We start from the raw sequence: 19,352 nt of genomic DNA on the forward strand, positions 1-19,352 counted from the left end.
TTTGACTTAAGCTCCTCCCACTTTGACTTAAGCTCCTCCCACTTTGACTTAAGCTCCTCCCACTTTGACTTAAGCTCCTCCCACTTTGATTTAAGCTCCTCCCACTTTGATTTAAGCTCCGCCCACTTTGACTTAAGCTCCTCCCACTTTGATTTAAGCTCCTCTCACTTTGACTTAAGCTCCGCCCACTTTGACTTAAGCTCCGCCCACTTTGACTTAAGCTCCGCCCACTTTGACTTAAGCTCCTCCCACTTTGACTTAAGCTCCTCCCACTTTGATTTAAGCTCCTCCCACTTTGATTTAAGCTCCGCCCACTTTGACTTAAGCTCCGCCCACTTTGACTTAAGCTCCTCCCACTTTGACTTAAGCTCCTCCCACTTTGACTTAAGCTCCTCCCACTTTGATTTAAGCTCCTCCCACTTTGACTTAAGCTCCGCCCACTTTGACTTAAGCTCCTCCCACTTTGACTTAAGCTCCTCCCACTTTGACTTAAGCTCCTCCCACTTTGATTTAAGCTCCTCCCACTTTGACTTAAGCTCCGCCCACTTTGACTTAAGCTCCTCCCACTTTGATTTAAGCTCCTCCCACTTTGATTTAAGCTCCGCCCACTTTGACTTAAGCTCCGCCCACTTTGACTTAAGCTCCGCCCACTTTGACTTAAGCTCCTCCCACTTTGACTTAAGCTCCTCCCACTTTGATTTAAGCTCCTCCCACTTTGACTTAAGCTCCTCCCACTTTGATTTAAGCTCCGCCCACTTTGACTTAAGCTCCTCCCACTTTGATTTAAGCTCCTCCCACTTTGATTTAAGCTCCTCCCACTTTGATTTAAGCTCCGCCCACTTTGACTTAAGCTCCGCCCACTTTGACTTAAGCTCCTCCCACTTTGATTTAAGCTCCTCCCACTTTGATTTAAGCCCCGCCCACTTTGACTTAAGCTCCTCCCACTTTGACTTAAGCTCCTCCCACTTTTACACAAGCTCCGCCCACTTTTACACAGCTCATTAACATACAGCTCATTAGCATGAATCTCATTAGCATGAAGCTCATTAACATACAGCTCATTAACATACACACAGCTAATTAACATACATCTCATTAATATACAGCTCATTAGCATGAATCTCATTAACATACACAGCTAATTAACATACAGCTCATTAACATACAGCTCATTAACATACAGCTCATTAGCATGAATCTCATTAGCATGAAGCTCATTAACATACACACACAGCTCATTAACATACAGCTCATTAACATGACCATTCACATTCACATATGCCCAGGAATTCCCCACCCTTGTGACCCCAGGTCATAGAGAGAGATGTTAAATGCGTGCATCCACTATCTTCACCCTAACTTTTTTTTTTTTTTTTAAGTCGAACACGATTTTTTTTGCCACTCCCATTGACTTTTATGATCGTGAGATCACGCTGAATCCAAAACGGGGTAGGGTTAGCATGATGCCTTTAGCATGTGGCTAATCTGCAGGAAGCTCAATAACATCACGTCCCGGGGTCGTAGAGGGCTGGGGTTGGGCTTCAAATGACCGTGTAGACCTAAGGAACAGAAATATGAAAACCGCGTGTTTCTACCACATTCATAGCCAGCGTTATACGTCCCGTAGTGTGACCCCTCCCGGGGTTAATAACGTATGGTTCCCCGCGGGTTAGGAGAACAATTCCAACACCCCCGGATAGACCAGAGGACAGGGAATCTAAAACCATTTGAATGGTGTCTCTACGACCTTCCTATCACCCCCCATCATCATCATCATCTCATCATCACACACACAGGCCACAGGCCACTTCCGCATTAGCGGTGTTAGCTTAGCAATCTCGTTGTGTTGTGTCCAGGCCTGTCAGATCTGTGTAGGGGAGTGAACCAGAGGCGGGAAGGTAGTACCTTCTGGAATGAAACACAGCCAATTCTGTAGCAACACTGACAATGTGGCTAAACTGGCTAAACTGAAGACCTTCTAGAGATATTCTCAATGTGAAAACGAGGGCCTGTTAAGTTATTCACTGATCAGACTGAACCACAACGTGGATGGATACTTCTCGATACGTCTGTGGCAATCGATTCTATCTTTGTACCATCAGCCTACTCTTAGGGTACTTAACTACCGTCGTGAATAATGATTGTGTGGTGTATGTTCATTTACTTGGCATCCTTGCAGTATGTATATAAATTGTCATTTTAATTATATACAGTCATCTGGCCACCTTATAAAGACTTTTGTTCTTTACAAAACAATACAATTTCCTACAGACATACAACATTATACTAAATACATTTGGTCATGGCTTTCTTTAAAAAAATAAAAATAATAATAAGAGCCGGGCATCTTTCCATTGACGTATAGTTATTAGAACCTAGGACAGAGCCAGCAGAACAGGACATGTAAAAAGTGTGTGTTAAAAGCGCACACACACACACAGTCTCAGGAGAGGTCAGACGGGGTCAGCGGGTGCTGCCGTGGGGGCGTGTTTGAAGCGGTCGTGGGCCCTGGTCTTGCTGAGCAGCGTGAGCCCCATGCTGTCCACGGTCTCCTCCAGACCCTCCTTCCTGTCTACCTCCACTGTGTAGTCGTTGGCCTGGTGGGGAGACAAGGAAGGCAAGGCTTTACCACCCTGGTTACACACTCATCTCCTCAGTCCCAGTCCTGAGCCGAACTGTGCTGAGCTGTGCTGAGCTGAGCTGTCCTACACATCCAACAGTTGTGGAAAGGACAATGTGAACGGAAACTACCAGAGCGCCAGCACAGTATGGTTGGGCTCGGCCCTGTTGGTGTATAAAGCCCCTTAGAAAACACTCACACACACTCACACTCACACACTCACACACACACACACACACACACACACACACACTCACACACACACACACACACACACACACACACACACACACACACTCACACTCTCACACACACACACACACACACACACACACACACACACACACTCACACACACACACACTCACACTCTCACACACACACACACACACACACACACACACACACACACACACACACTCACACTCTCACACACACACACACACACACACACACACACACACACTCTCCTGTGACCGTGACCAGGTTGGGGTCTGCAGCGCCGGGCTTTGACACAAGCTCCTCCCACTTTGACACAAGCTCCTCCCACTTTGACTTAAGCTCCTCCCACTTTGACTTAAGCTCCTCCCACTTTGACTTAAGCTCCTCCCACTTTGACTTAAGCTCCTCCCACTTTGACTTAAGCTCCTCCCACTTTGACTTAAGCTCCTCCCACTTTGACACAAGCTCCTCCCACTTTGACTTAAGCTCCTCCCACTTTGACTTAAGCTCCTCCCACTTTGACTTAAGCTCCTCCCACTTTGACTTAAGCTCCTCCCACTTTGACACAAGCTCCTCCCACTTTGACTTAAGCTCCTCCCACTTTGACTTAAGCTCCTCCCACTTTGACTTAAGCTCCTCCCACTTTGACTTAAGCTCCTCCCACTTTGACACAAGCTCCTCCCACTTTGACACAAGCTCCTCCCACTTTGACTTAAGCTCCTCCCACTTTGACTTAAGCTCCTCCCACTTTGACTTAAGCTCCTCCCACTTTGACTTAAGCTCCTCCCACTTTGACTTAAGCTCCTCCCACTTTGACTTAAGCTCCTCCCACTTTGACTTAAGCTCCTCCCACTTTGATTTAAGCTCCTCCCACTTTGACTTAAGCTCCTCCCACTTTGACTTAAGCTCCTCCCACTTTGACTTAAGCTCCTCCCACTTTGACTTAAGCTCCTCCCACTTTGATTTAAGCTCCTCCCACTTTGATTTAAGCTCCGCCCACTTTGACTTAAGCTCCTCCCACTTTGATTTAAGCTCCTCCCACTTTGACTTAAGCTCCGCCCACTTTGACTTAAGCTCCGCCCACTTTGACTTAAGCTCCGCCCACTTTGACTTAAGCTCCTCCCACTTTGACTTAAGCTCCTCCCACTTTGATTTAAGCTCCTCCCACTTTGATTTAAGCTCCGCCCACTTTGACTTAAGCTCCGCCCACTTTGACTTAAGCTCCTCCCACTTTGACTTAAGCTCCTCCCACTTTGACTTAAGCTCCTCCCACTTTGATTTAAGCTCCTCCCACTTTGACTTAAGCTCCGCCCACTTTGACTTAAGCTCCGCCCACTTTGACTTAAGCTCCTCCCACTTTGACTTAAGCTCCTCCCACTTTGATTTAAGCTCCTCCCACTTTGATTTAAGCTCCGCCCACTTTGACTTAAGCTCCGCCCACTTTGACTTAAGCTCCTCCCACTTTGATTTAAGCTCCTCCCACTTTGATTTAAGCTCCGCCCACTTTGACTTAAGCTCCGCCCACTTTGACTTAAGCTCCGCCCACTTTGACTTAAGCTCCTCCCACTTTGACTTAAGCTCCTCCCACTTTGATTTAAGCTCCTCCCACTTTGACTTAAGCTCCTCCCACTTTGATTTAAGCTCCGTCCACTTTGACTTAAGCTCCTCCCACTTTGATTTAAGCTCCTCCCACTTTGATTTAAGCTCCTCCCACTTTGATTTAAGCTCCGCCCACTTTGACTTAACACTAGGACCGCGGCGGATCGCGACCTTATTCAATCGCGATGAGGTGTGATTCAGCACTATGATAGTTTAACATAGAGAAGAGTGTACTGACGCACAAAGATCGCTGGAGGGCGATGTCACACAAGGCCGTCTGCCAGGCTCCGACGCCTTTTCCCAGAATGCATTTCGCACCGGCAAGCAGAAGGTGATTTGAATCCTCCATTTTTTTTTCAAAAAAAAAAAAGCTGTAATTTTGCCTTTACAAGTGTTACCATGTCATTTTATGAAGTTTTAATATGTTTTCAGGTGAGAAAGTACCAATATATATTCCCAAAATGTGTCCAGTTTAATCAAAATAACCCGTATATCTCCTCTGACGATTTTCGTCGTCGAATTCGCTAGCATGCGTTCGTAAATTTGCCCTGGAAATCTGGTCAGCACCCATGGAATGCCTCTTGTCCAATCAAATTACCTGGTCCCTTTATGACGTTGAACCCGGTGTGCGCTCCGGCGCTCTCATAGCGAATTTACGAACGCACCATGCGGTTTCACTTTCATTCATAACATTATGATACTAGACTAGCACATATGATACTAGACTAGCATACTAGACTATGATACTAGACTATGATACTAGACTAGCACATATGATACTAGACTAGCATTATGATACTAGACTAGCACATATGATACTAGACTAGCACATATGATACTAGACTATGATACTAGACTAGCACATATGATACTACACTAGCATATATGATACTAGACTATGATACTAGACTAGCATATATGATACTAGACTAGCATATATGATACTAGACTAGCATACTAGACTATGATACTAGACTATGATACTAGACTAGCACATATGATACTAGACTAGCATTATGATACTAGACTAGCACATATGATACTAGACTAGCACATATGATACTAGACTATGATACTAGACTAGCACATATGATACTACACTAGCATATATGATACTAGACTATGATACTAGACTAGCATATATGATACTAGACTAGCATATATGATACTAGACTAGCATTATGATACTATACTAGCATATATGATACTAGACTAGCATATATGATACTAGACTAGCATATATGATACTAGACTAGCATATATGATACTAGAGTAGCATATATGATACTAGACTAGCACATATGATACTAGACTAGCATATATGATACTAGACTAGCACATATGATACTAGACTATGATACTAGACTATGATACTAGACTAGCACATATGATACTAGACTATGATACTAGACTATGATATTAGAGATCCAGAGCGCTGTTATAGAGGATGACAATATCTTAGGCAATATTGAATCTGTTTCAATCTCTACAATTGACAGAGTGCTTAGGAGAAATGAAATGCGCATGAAACAACTGTATAATGTGCTATTTGAACGGAACAGTGACAGAGTGAAGGAGATCCGTCACCAGTATGTACCTCGTAAATAAACCAGAATAACTCGTTTCTAAAGTCAGTTCCATTCACTTGATATAATGGTTGAAGCATGGGGGATGGTAATCTTATTCTTCTTGATTGTCGCAGATCAGCCAAACAAAGGATTTCCATCCCCCACACCTCCCAAGGGGAGCCAAGCGGGTTTCAAACACGGCTCTCAAGCTTATAGCAGTTTTAGGGGCTGACAGGCTGACATTACAGGCACGGCTAAATTCAAAGGATCTAAAACAATTGTGGCTTGTTTTTCAATGAAGCCAACAAGGTCTTTGAATTTAGCCCTGCCATGACTAATCTCAAGTATATTGCAGGCAATAGACCTCCATTTATCCCTATACTTGTAGGGCAACTTAGAAACAATAAGCCTGAGGTTTGATGGGCTATCAAGCTCTTCCAGATAGTGCAAGTCTTGCATGGCATTGTTGCATCCTCTCAAATACAGTGCATAGGCCTATAGTGACTTTCCATCTTCAGCCTTTATGCTTGGCCAGTTCAAGGCTTTTTCCATGTAGGCACTGGTTATCTTGATTTCATTTCCAAAGTTCTTTTCAAGTAGCTTCTTAGCTTCAGCATAGCCTCTGTCTGGTTGCATATGCATGCAGCTACGCACCAAGTCTCGTGACTGTCCAGTGGTGTACTGTTCCAGGAAATAAAGCCTGTCTGGATTGCTACTTGTCTTGTCCTCAATACAATGTTCAAAAGCACGCATAAAGGGTAGGAAATTCATTGGGTCTCCATCAAATGTATTCATTTCCCTCACAGGAAGTAAAGCAAGTTTCTGCTGAGTAAGAAGGATATCAGCGATGTCATGTTTTTGCTCTACATTGGACATGGTGTCTTGATTGATAAGATTATCCATTGTTGACTGATTATTCATTGTTGACATTTGATCATGTTCTCTTTTACTGTGCAATGTGTTAGTAGGCTTTGGATGCTGCCTTTGAATAACAACCTTTTGAAGTGGGGTTTTAGGCACTGTTCCTATATTAGCATATTCAACCGGTGATTGTTCAAGATTCATAGACACAGATTGTCCCTTTTGCATATCATCATAATAGGCATTCGTGTCATCATGTTCTTTACACATTACATAACCAAGATTTATTTTGCAATCACAACAATGTCAACACAATCACAACAGAATCTTATTTAATCCAATCAGGTTGTATATATAATCTATATATATAATCTATATATTGGTTTCAATATACCTCGATAGCAGTCTACAGTCTAATTTAGCTATATCTATAATTACATTATGAGAACATCAGTATTTTTACGCCTTTGGTTGTATTGTCTGAACGAACATTGATTGGGAGACATACTGTACAGTTTATCATTTTCATAACTGTCTGCACATATACATATCTTATTTTGATTGTTATTGTAGCCTATATATAAACACAAATATCAGTCTTATGCACTGTGTCTCATTCAGCACTGAAGCCTGAATTTGAGCACAGTGTGTGCCCCCTTGCTACCTCTGCTGATATAAAAGAGAATTGCAGGCTTGGAGAAAAAGATGGCAGCCACAAATACACAGACACACACAGAAATACTGCTAAAACGCTTTATACTAACTCGATTTTGAAAATGTAAAAATGCTGGGTGGTAGAACGCACATATCTAGGAAAAGTCATGAAAGGAGGGTCCTGAAATGTGATCGAGTGCAAAGGTAGATTTTTTTTGGTACTCACTGGTGCTGTTTAACACCTCACGGCTGTTCTAGTGTTAAGCTCCGCCCACTTTGACTTAAGCTCCTCCCACTTTGATTTAAGCTCCTCCCACTTTGATTTAAGCCCCGCCCACTTTGACTTAAGCTCCTCCCACTTTGACTTAAGCTCCTCCCACTTTTACACAAGCTCCGCCCACTTTTACACAGCTCATTAACATACAGCTCATTAGCATGAATCTCATTAGCATGAAGCTCATTAACATACAGCTCATTAACATACACACAGCTAATTAACATACATCTCATTAATATACAGCTCATTAGCATGAATCTCATTAACATACACAGCTAATTAACATACAGCTCATTAACATACAGCTCATTAACATACAGCTCATTAGCATGAATCTCATTAGCATGAAGCTCATTAACATACACACACAGCTCATTAACATACAGCTCATTAACATGACCATTCACATTCACATATGCCCAGGAATTCCCCACCCTTGTGACCCCAGGTCATAGAGAGAGATGTTAAATGCGTGCATCCACTATCTTCACCCTAACTTTTTTTTTTTTTTTTTTTTTTAAGTCGAACACGATTTTTTTTGCCACTCCCATTGACTTTTATGATCGTGAGATCACGCTGAATCCAAAACGGGGTAGGGTTAGCATGATGCCTTTAGCATGTGGCTAATCTGCAGGAAGCTCAATAACATCACGTCCCGGGGTCGTAGAGGGCTGGGGTTAGGCTTCAAATGACCGTGTAGACCTAAGGAACAGAAATATGAAAACCGCGTGTTTCTACCACATTCATAGCCAGCGTTATACGTCCCGTAGTGTGACCCCTCCCGGGGTTAATAACGTATGGTTCCCCGCGGGTTAGGAGAACAATTCCAACACCCCCGGATAGACCAGAGGACAGGGAATCTAAAACCATTTGAATGGTGTCTCTACGACCTTCCTATCACCCCCCCATCATCATCATCATCATCATCTCATCATCACACACACAGGCCACAGGCCACTTCCGCATTAGCGGTGTTAGCTTAGCAATCTCGTTGTGTTGTGTCCAGGCCTGTCAGATCTGTGAAGGGGAGTGAACCAGAGGCGGGAAGGTAGTACCTTCTGGAATGAAACACAGCCAATTCTGTAGCAACACTGACAATGTGGCTAAACTGGCTAAACTGAAGACCTTCTAGAGATATTCTCAATGTGAAAACGAGGGCCTGTTAAGTTATTCACTGATCAGACTGAACCACAACGTGGATGGATACTTCTCGATACGTCTGTGGCAATCGATTCTATCTTTGTACCATCAGCCTACTCTTAGGGTACTTAACTACCGTCGGGAATAATGATTGTGTGGTGTATGTTCATTTACTTGGCATCCTTGCAGTATGTATATAAATTGTCATTTTAATTATAAACAGTCATCTGGCCACCTTATAAAGACTTTTGTTCTTTACAAAACAATACAATTTCCTACAGACATACAACATTATACTAAATACATTTGGTCATGGCTTTCTTTAAAAAAAAATATTATTAATAAGAGCCGGGCATCTTTCCATTGACGTATAGTTATTAGAACCTAGGACAGAGCCAGCAGAACAGGACATGTAAAAAGTGTGTGTTTAAAGCGCACACACACACACAGTCTCAGGAGAGGTCAGACGGGGTCAGCGGGTGCTGCCGTGGGGGCGTGTTTGAAGCGGTCGTGGGCCCTGGTCTTGCTGAGCAGCGTGAGCCCCATGCTGTCCACCGTCTCCTCCAGACCGTCCTTCCTGTCTACCTCCACTGTGTAGTCGTTGGCCTGGGGGGGAGACAAGGAAGGCAAGGCTTTACCACCCTGGTTACACACTCATCTCCTCAGTCCCAGTCCTGAGCCGAACTGTGCTGAGCTGTGCTGAGCTGAGCTGTCCTACACATCCAACAGTTGTGGAAAGGACAATGTGAACGGAAACTACCAGAGCGCCAGCACAGTATGGTTGGGCTCGGCCCTGTTGGTGTATAAAGCCCCTTAGAAAACACACTCACTCACACACACACACACACACACACACACACACACACACACACACTCACACACACACACTCACACTCTCACACACACACACTCACACTCTCACACACACACACACACACACACTCACACTCTCACACACACACACACACACACACACACACACACACACACACACACACACACACTCTCCTGTGACCGTGACCAGGTTGGGGTCTGCAGCGCCGGGCTTTGACACAAGCTCCTCCCACTTTGACTTAAGCTCCTCCCACTTTGACTTAAGCTCCTCCCACTTTGACTTAAGCTCCTCCCACTTTGACTTAAGCTCCTCCCACTTTGACTTAAGCTCCTCCCACTTAGACTTAAGCTCCTCCCACTTTGACTTAAGCTCCTCCCACTTTGACTTAAGCTCCTCCCACTTTGACTTAAGCTCCTCCCACTTTGACTTAAGCTCCTCCCACTTTGACTTAAGCTCCGCCCACTTTGACTTAAGCTCCTCCCACTTTGACTTAAGCTCCGCCCACTTTGACTTAAGCTCCTCCCACTTTGACTTAAGCTCCGCCCACTTTGACTTAAGCTCCTCCCACTTTGACTTAAGCTCATCCCACTTTGATTTAAGCTCCTCCCACTTTGACTTAAGCTCCGCCCACTTTGACTTAAGCTCCTCCCACTTTGACTTAAGCTCCTCCCACTTTGACTTAAGCTCCGCCCACTTTGACTTAAGCTCCTCCCACTTTGACTTAAGCTCCTCCCACTTTGACTTAAGCTCCTCCCACTTTGACTTAAGCTCCTCCCACTTTGACTTAAGCTCCGCCCACTTTGACTTAAGCTCCTCCCACTTTGACTTAAGCTCCGCCCACTTTGACTTAAGCTCCTCCCACTTTGACTTAAGCTCCTCCCACTTTGACTTAAGCTCCTCCCACTTTGACTTAAGCTCCTCCCACTTTTACACAAGCTCCGCCCACTTTTACACAGCTCATTAACATACAGCTCATTAGCATGAATCTCATTAGCATGAAGCTCATTAACATACAGCTCATTAACATACACACAGCTAATTAACATACATCTCATTAATATACAGCTCATTAGCATGAATCTCATTAACATACACAGCTAATTAACATACAGCTCATTAACATACAGCTCATTAACATACAGCTCATTAGCATGAAGCTCATTAACATACACACACAGCTCATTAACATACAGCTCATTAACATGACCATTCACATTCACATATGCCCAGGAATTCCCCACCCTTGTGACCCCAGGTCATAGAGAGAGATGTTAAATGCGTGCATCCACTATCTTCACCCTAACTTTTTTTTTTTTTTTTTTTAAGTCGAACACGATTTTTTTTGCCACTCCCATTGACTTTTATGATCGTGAGATCACGCTGAATCCAAAACGGGGTAGGGTTAGCATGATGCCTTTAGCATGTGGCTAATCTGCAGGAAGCTCAATAACATCACGTCCCGGGGTCGTAGAGGGCTGGGGTTGGGCTTCAAATGACCGTGTAGACCTAAGGAACAGAAATATGAAAACCGCGTGTTTCTACCACATTCATAGCCAGCGTTATACGTCCCGTAGTGTGACCCCTCCCGGGGTTAATAACGTATGGTTCCCCGCGGGTTAGGAGAACAATTCCAACACCCCCGGATAGACCAGAGGACAGGGAATCTAAAACCATTTGAATGGTGTCTCTACGACCTTCCTATCACCCCCCATCATCATCATCATCTCATCATCACACACACAGGCCACAGGCCACTTCCGCATTAGCGGTGTTAGCTTAGCAATCTCGTTGTGTTGTGTCCAGGCCTGTCAGATCTGTGTAGGGGAGTGAACCAGAGGCGGGAAGGTAGTACCTTCTGGAATGAAACACAGCCAATTCTGTAGCAACACTGACAATGTGGCTAAACTGGCTAAACTGAAGACCTTCTAGAGATATTCTCAATGTGAAAACGAGGGCCTGTTAAGTTATTCACTGATCAGACTGAACCACAACGTGGATGGATACTTCTCGATACGTCTGTGGCAATCGATTCTATCTTTGTACCATCAGCCTACTCTTAGGGTACTTAACTACCGTCGTGAATAATGATTGTGTGGTGTATGTTCATTTACTTGGCATCCTTGCAGTATGTATATAAATTGTCATTTTAATTATATACAGTCATCTGGCCACCTTATAAAGACTTTTGTTCTTTACAAAACAATACAATTTCCTACAGACATACAACATTATACTAAATACATTTGGTCATGGCTTTCTTTAAAAAAATAAAAATTATAATAAGAGCCGGGCATCTTTCCATTGACGTATAGTTATTAGAACCTAGGACAGAGCCAGCAGAACATGACATGTAAAAAGTGTGTGTTAAAAGCGCACACACACACACAGTCTCAGGAGAGGTCAGACGGGGTCAGCGGGTGCTGCCGTGGGGGCGTGTTTGAAGCGGTCGTGGGCCCTGGTCTTGCTGAGCAGCGTGAGCCCCATGCTGTCCACGGTCTCCTCCAGACCCTCCTTCCTGTCTACCTCCACTGTGTAGTCGTTGGCCTCCCACTTTGACACAAGCTCCTCCCACTTTGACTTAAGCTCCTCCCACTTTGACTTAAGCTCCTCCCACTTTGACTTAAGCTCCTCCCACTTTGACTTAAGCTCCTCCCACTTTGACTTAAGCTCCTCCCACTTTGACTTAAGCTCCTCCCACTTTGACACAAGCTCCTCCCACTTTGACTTAAGCTCCTCCCACTTTGACTTAAGCTCCTCCCACTTTGACTTAAGCTCCTCCCACTTTGACTTAAGCTCCTCCCACTTTGATTTAAGCTCCTCCCACTTTGACTTAAGCTCCTCCCACTTTGACTTAAGCTCCTCCCACTTTGACTTAAGCTCCTCCCACTTTGACTTAAGCTCCTCCCACTTTGATTTAAGCTCCTCCCACTTTGATTTAAGCTCCGCCCACTTTGACTTAAGCTCCTCCCACTTTGATTTAAGCTCCTCCCACTTTGACTTAAGCTCCTCCCACTTTGATTTAAGCTCCTCCCACTTTGACTTAAGCTCCTCCCACTTTGATTTAAGCTCCGCCCACTTTGACTTAAGCTCCTCCCACTTTGATTTAAGCTCCTCCCACTTTGATTTAAGCTCCTCCCACTTTGATTTAAGCTCCTCCCACTTTGATTTAAGCTCCGCCCACTTTGACTTAAGCTCCTCCCACTTTGACTTAAGCTCCTCCCACTTTGATTTAAGCTCCGCCCACTTTGACTTAAGCTCCTCCCACTTTGACTTAAGCTCCTCCCACTTTGATTTAAGCTCCTCCCACTTTGATTTAAGCTCCGCCCACTTTGACTTAAGCTCCGCCCACTTTGACTTAAGCTCCTCCCACTTTGACTTAAGCTCCTCCCACTTTGATTTAAGCTCCGCCCACTTTGACTTAAGCTCCGCCCACTTTGACTTAAGCTCCTCCCACTTTGACTTAAGCTCCTCCCACTTTGATTTAAGCTCCGCCCACTTTGACTTAAGCTCCGCCCACTTTGACTTAAGCTCCCCCCACTTTGACTTAAGCTCCTCCCACTTTGATTTAAGCTCCTCCCACTTTGATTTAAGCTCCGCCCACTTTGACTTAAGCTCCGCCCACTTTGACTTAAGCTCCGCCCACTTTGACTTAAGCTCCTCCCACTTTGACTTAAGCTCCTCCCACTTTGATTTAAGCTCCTCCCACTTTGACTTAAGCTCCTCCCACTTTGATTTAAGCTCCGCCCACTTTGACTTAAGCTCCTCCCACTTTGATTTAAGCTCCTCCCACTTTGATTTAAGCTCCTCCCACTTTGATTTAAGCTCCGCCCACTTTGACTTAAGCTCCGCCCACTTTGACTTAAGCTCCTCCCACTTTGATTTAAGCTCCTCCCACTTTGATTTAAGCCCCGCCCACTTTGACTTAAGCTCCTCCCACTTTGACTTAAGCTCCTCCCACTTTTACACAAGCTCCGCCCACTTTTACACAGCTCATTAACATACAGCTCATTAGCATGAATCTCATTAGCATGAAGCTCATTAACATACAGCTCATTAACATACACACAGCTAATTAACATACATCTCATTAATATACAGCTCATTAGCATGAATCTCATTAACATACACAGCTCATTAACATACAGCTCATTAACATACAGCTCATTAGCATGAATCTCATTAGCATGAAGCTCATTAACATACACACACAGCTCATTAACATACAGCTCATTAACATGACCATTCACATTCACATATGCCCAGGAATTCCCCACCCTTGTGACCCCAGGTCATAGAGAGAGATGTTAAATGCGTGCATCCACTATCTTCACCCTAACTTTTTTTTTTTTTTTTAAGTCGAACACGATTTTTTTTGCCACTCCCATTGACTTTTATGATCGTGAGATCACGCTGAATCCAAAACGGGGTAGGGTTAGCATGATGCCTTTAGCATGTGGCTAATCTGCAGGAAGCTCAATAACATCACGTCCCGGGGTCGTAGAGGGCTGGGGTTGGGCTTCAAATGACCGTGTAGACCTAAGGAACAGAAATATGAAAACCGCGTGTTTCTACCACATTCATAGCCAGCGTTATACGTCCCGTAGTGTGACCCCTCCCGGGGTTAATAACGTATGGTTCCCCGCGGGTTAGGAGAACAATTCCAACACCCCCGGATAGACCAGAGGACAGGGAATCTAAAACCATTTGAATGGTGTCTCTACGACCTTCCTATCACCCCCCATCATCATCATCATCTCATCATCACACACACAGGCCACAGGCCACTTCCGCATTAGCGGTGTTAGCTTAGCAATCTCGTTGTGTTGTGTCCAGGCCTGTCAGATCTGTGTAGGGGAGTGAACCAGAGGCGGGAAGGTAGTACCTTCTGGAATGAAACACAGCCAATTCTGTAGCAACACTGACAATGTGGCTAAACTGGCTAAACTGAAGACCTTCTAGAGATATTCTCAATGTGAAAACGAGGGCCTGTTAAGTTATTCACTGATCAGACTGAACCACAACGTGGATGGATACTTCTCGATACGTCTGTGGCAATCGATTCTATCTTTGTACCATCAGCCTACTCTTAGGGTACTTAACTACCGTCGTGAATAATGATTGTGTGGTGTATGTTCATTTACTTGGCATCCTTGCAGTATGTATATAAATTGTCATTTTAATTATATACAGTCATCTGGCCACCTTATAAAGACTTTTGTTCTTTACAAAACAATACAATTTCCTACAGACATACAACATTATACTAAATACATTTGGTCATGGCTTTCTTTAAAAAAATAAAAATAATAATAAGAGCCGGGCATCTTTCCATTGACGTATAGTTATTAGAACCTAGGACAGAGCCAGCAGAACAGGACATGTAAAAAGTGTGTGTTAAAAGCGCACACACACACACAGTCTCAGGAGAGGTCAGACGGGGTCAGCGGGTGCTGCCGTGGGGGCGTGTTTGAAGCGGTCGTGGGCCCTGGTCTTGCTGAGCAGCGTGAGCCCCATGCTGTCCACGGTCTCCTCCAGACCCTCCTTCCTGTCTACCTCCACTGTGTAGTCGTTGGCCTGGTGGGGAGACAAGGAAGGCAAGGCTTTACCACCCTGGTTACACACTCATCTCCTCAGTCCCAGTCCTGAGCCGAACTGTGCTGAGCTGTGCTGAGCTGAGCTGTCCTACACATCCAACAGTTGTGGAAAGGACAATGTGAACGGAAACTACCAGAGCGCCAGCACAGTATGGTTGGGCTCGGCCCTGTTGGTGTATAAAGCCCCTTAGAAAACACACTCACTCACACACACACACACTCTCACACACACACACACACACACACACACACACACTCACACACACACACACACACACACACACACACTCACACTCTCACACACACACACACACACACACACACACACACACACACACACACTCACACTCTCACACACACACACACACACACACACACACACACACACACACACACACACACTCACACTCTCACACACACACACACACACACACACACACACACACACTCACACTCTCACACACACACACACACACACACACACACACACTCACACTCTCACACACACACACACACACACACACACACACACACACTCACACTCTCACACACACACACACACACACACACACACACACACACTCACACTCTCACACACACACACACACACACTCACACTCTCACACACACACACACACACACACACACACACACACTCTCCTGTGACCGTGACCAGGTTGGGGTCTGCAGCGCCGGGCTTTGACACAAGCTCCTCCCACTTTGACACAAGCTCCTCCCACTTTGACTTAAGCTCCTCCCACTTTGACTTAAGCTCCTCCCACTTTGACTTAAGCTCCTCCCACTTTGACTTAAGCTCCTCCCACTTTGACTTAAGCTCCTCCCACTTTGACTTAAGCTCCTCCCACTTTGACACAAGCTCCTCCCACTTTGACACAAGCTCCTCCCACTTTGACTTAAGCTCCTCCCACTTTGACACAAGCTCCTCCCACTTTGACTTAAGCTCCTCCCACTTTGACTTAAGCTCCTCCCACTTTGACTTAAGCTCCTCCCACTTTGACTTAAGCTCCTCCCACTTTGACTTAAGCTCCTCCCACTTTGACTTAAGCTCCTCCCACTTTGATTTAAGCTCCTCCCACTTTGACTTAAGCTCCTCCCACTTTGACTTAAGCTCCTCCCACTTTGACTTAAGCTCCTCCCACTTTGACTTAAGCTCCTCCCACTTTGATTTAAGCTCCTCCCACTTTGATTTAAGCTCCGCCCACTTTGACTTAAGCTCCTCCCACTTTGATTTAAGCTCCTCCCACTTTGACTTAAGCTCCGCCCACTTTGACTTAAGCTCCGCCCACTTTGACTTAAGCTCCGCCCACTTTGACTTAAGCTCCTCCCACTTTGACTTAAGCTCCTCCCACTTTGATTTAAGCTCCTCCCACTTTGATTTAAGCTCCGCCCACTTTGACTTAAGCTCCGCCCACTTTGACTTAAGCTCCTCCCACTTTGACTTAAGCTCCTCCCACTTTGACTTAAGCTCCTCCCACTTTGATTTAAGCTCCTCCCACTTTGACTTAAGCTCCGCCCACTTTGACTTAAGCTCCGCCCACTTTGACTTAAGCTCCTCCCACTTTGACTTAAGCTCCTCCCACTTTGATTTAAGCTCCTCCCACTTTGATTTAAGCTCCGCCCACTTTGACTTAAGCTCCGCCCACTTTGACTTAAGCTCCTCCCACTTTGATTTAAGCTCCTCCCACTTTGATTTAAGCTCCGCCCACTTTGACTTAAGCTCCGCCCACTTTGACTTAAGCTTCGCCCACTTTGACTTAAGCTCCTCCCACTTTGACTTAAGCTCCTCCCACTTTGATTTAAGCTCCTCCCACTTTGACTTAAGCTCCTCCCACTTTGATTTAAGCTCCGCCCACTTTGACTTAAGCTCCTCCCACTTTGATTTAAGCTCCTCCCACTTTGATTTAAGCTCCTCCCACTTTGATTTAAGCTCCGCCCACTTTGACTTAAGCTCCGCCCACTTTGACTTAAGCTCCTCCCACTTTGATTTAAGCTCCTCCCACTTTGATTTAAGCCCCGCCCACTTTGACTTAAGCTCCTCCCACTTTGACTTAAGCTCCTCCCACTTTTACACAAGCTCCGCCCACTTTTACACAGCTCATTAACATACAGCTCATTAGCATGAATCTCATTAGCATGAAGCTCATTAACATACAGCTCATTAACATACACACAGCTAATTAACATACATCTCATTAATATACAGCTCATTAGCATGAATCTCATTAACATACACAGCTAATTAACATACAGCTCATTAACATACAGCTCATTAACATACAGCTCATTAGCATGAATCTCATTAGCATGAAGCTCATTAACATACACACACAGCTCATTAACATACAGCTCATTAACATGACCATTCACATTCACATATGCCCAGGAATTCCCCACCCTTGTGACCCCAGGTCATAGAGAGAGATGTTAAATGCGTGCATCCACTATCTTCACCCTAACTTTTTTTTTTTTTTTTAAGTCGAACACGATTTTTTTTGCCACTCCCATTGACTTTTATGATCGTGAGATCACGCTGAATCCAAAACGGGGTAGGGTTAGCATGATGCCTTTAGCATGTGGCTAATCTGCAGGAAGCTCAATAACATCACGTCCCGGGGTCGTAGAGGGCTGGGGTTGGGCTTCAAATGACCGTGTAGACCTAAGGAACAGAAATATGAAAACCGCGTGTTTCTACCACATTCATAGCCAGCGTTATACGTCCCGTAGTGTGACCCCTCCCGGGGTTAATAACGTATGGTTCCCCGCGGGTTAGGAGAACAATTCCAACACCCCCGGATAGACCAGAGGACAGGGAATCTAAAACCATTTGAATGGTGTCTCTACGACCTTCCTATCACCCCCCATCATCATCATCATCTCATCATCACACACACAGGCCACAGGCCACTTCCGCATTAGCGGTGTTAGCTTAGCAATCTCGTTGTGTTGTGTCCAGGCCTGTCAGATCTGTGTAGGGGAGTGAACCAGAGGCGGGAAGGTAGTACCTTCTGGAATGAAACACAGCCAATTCTGTAGCAACACTGACAATGTGGCTAAACTGGCTAAACTGAAGACCTTCTAGAGATATTCTCAATGTGAAAACGAGGGCCTGTTAAGTTATTCACTGATCAGACTGAACCACAACGTGGATGGATACTTCTCGATACGTCTGTGGCAATCGATTCTATCTTTGTACCATCAGCCTACTCTTAGGGTACTTAACTACCGTCGTGAATAATGATTGTGTGGTGTATGTTCATTTACTTGGCATCCTTGCAGTATGTATATAAATTGTCATTTTAATTATATACAGTCATCTGGCCACCTTATAAAGACTTTTGTTCTTTACAAAACAATACAATTTCCTACAGACATACAACATTATACTAAATACATTTGGTCATGGCTTTCTTTAAAAAAATAAAAATAATAATAAGAGCCGGGCATCTTTCCATTGACGTATAGTTATTAGAACCTAGGACAGAGCCAGCAGAACAGGACATGTAAAAAGTGTGTGTTAAAAGCGCACACACACACACAGTCTCAGGAGAGGTCAGACGGGGTCAGCGGGTGCTGCCGTGGGGGCGTGTTTGAAGCGGTCGTGGGCCCTGGTCTTGCTGAGCAGCGTGAGCCCCATGCTGTCCACGGTCTCCTCCAGACCGTCCTTCCTGTCTACCTCCACTGTGTAGTCGTTGGCCTGGTGGGGAGACAAGGAAGGCAAGGCTTTACCACCCTGGTTACACACTCATCTCCTCAGTCCCAGTCCTGAGCCGAACTGTGCTGAGCTGTGCTGAGCTGAGCTGTCCTACACATCCAACAGTTGTGGAAAGGACAATGTGAACGGAAACTACCAGAGCGCCAGCACAGTATGGTTGGGCTCGGCCCTGTTGGTGTATAAAGCCCCTTAGAAAACACACTCACTCACACACACACACACACACACACACACACACACACACACACAC

Source organism: Nansenia antarctica, assembly GCF_963989245.1.
Source record: "Nansenia antarctica genome assembly, chromosome: 15".
NCBI classification, from domain to species: Eukaryota; Metazoa; Chordata; class Actinopteri; order Argentiniformes; family Microstomatidae; genus Nansenia; species Nansenia antarctica.